At 39.0% G+C, this 1,486-nt stretch overlaps 1 protein-coding gene across 1 annotated transcript in view; it reads right to left on the bottom strand.

Moving 5' to 3' along the window:
- SLC49A4 (solute carrier family 49 member 4) overlaps positions 1–1,486 on the bottom strand; it is a 157,714-nt gene that overhangs the window by 122,692 nt on the left and 33,536 nt on the right. The window lies entirely within an intron of this gene.

The following is a 1,486-nucleotide window of genomic DNA, read 5'->3' as shown; positions in this document are numbered from 1 at the left end:
CTGTCTTCTTGGGCTGCTTTTTGAAATCTTCCATTCAGCTCTTTTATCTTGTCATTTCTTCCATTTACTTTAGCTACTCTACATTCAGGAGCTCTGGTGGCATAGTGCTTAAGGGATCTGACTGCTCACCAAAAGGCTGGTGGTTCAAACCCACTAGCCACTCCTTGGAAGGAAGACTGGACGACCTACTTCCACAGAGATACTGCCTTGGAAATCCAAGGAGGGGTTGCTATGTGTTGAAATCGACTTGACGACAGTGAGGTTTTTTTTTTTTTTTTTCCTCTCCATTCAAGTTTCAAAGTCTTCTGATATCCATCTTAGTCTTTTCTTCCTTTCCTGTCTTTTAAAGGGTCTTTTGCTTTCTTCCTGTATAATTTTCTTGATGTCATGCCACAACTTTTTTAATTTTTGGTCACTGGTGTTCAATGTGTCAAATCTATTTTTTTTGATGGTCTCTAAATTCAGGTGGGATATAATCAAGGTCATATTTTGGCTCTCGTGGACTTGTTTTAATGGTCTTTGGCTTCAACTTGAACTTGCATATGAGCAATTGATGGTCTCTTCCACAGTCAGCTCCTGGCCTTGTTCTGGCTGAAGATACCGAGCTTCTCTATCGCCTCTTTTCACAAACGTAGTTGCTCTGATTCCTGTGTATTCCATCCAGCAAGGTCTATGTGTACAGCCACCATTTATGTTGTTTAAAAAAGGTATTTGCAATGAATAAGTCATTGGTCTTGCAAAATTCTATCATGCTATCTCCAGTGTCATTTCTATCACCAATGCCAAATTTTCCAACTACCGATGATTCTTCTTTGTTTCTGACTTTCACATTCCAATCACCAGTAATAATCAGTATATCTTGATTGCATGTTTAATCAATTTCAGACTCCAGAAGTTGGTAAAAATCTTCAATATGGCTTTAGTGGGTGGTGGATAAATTTGAATAATAGTAGTATTAACTGGTCTTCCTTGTAGGAGTATGGATATTATCCTATCACTGATCCTATCATTGTGCTTCAGGATAGATCTTGAACCATGCTTTTTGACAATGAATGTGACACCATTCCTCTTCAATGTCATTCCTGGCATAGCAGACCATATGACTGATTCAAAATAGCCAATACCAGTCCATTTCAGCTCACCAACGCCTAGGATATCTATCTTCATGTGTTCCACTTCATTTTTGACAACTTACAATTTTTCTAGATTCATACTTCATACATTTCACATTCTCATTATTAATGGATGTTTCCAGCTATTTCTTCCCATTTTGAGTCATGCCTCATCAGCAAATGAAGGTCATGAAAGTATTACTACATCCATGTCATTAAGGTTGACTCTACTTTGAGGAGGCAGCTCTTCCCCAGTCATACTCGGAGTGCCCTCCAACCTAAGGGGCTCATCTTCTGGCACTGTATCACACAATGTTTCACTGTTATTCATAGTTTTCCTTGGCCTATTCTTTGAGAAGTGGATGGCCCTGTGA

Source organism: Orycteropus afer, unplaced genomic scaffold, assembly GCF_000298275.1.
Source record: "Orycteropus afer afer isolate SDZICR_OR568_19922 unplaced genomic scaffold, OryAfe1.0 scaffold00114, whole genome shotgun sequence".
Classification (NCBI taxonomy): domain Eukaryota; kingdom Metazoa; phylum Chordata; class Mammalia; order Tubulidentata; family Orycteropodidae; genus Orycteropus; species Orycteropus afer.
Note: the sequence above shows the minus strand (reverse complement) of the source record. Positions and strands in the feature narration are given on the sequence as shown.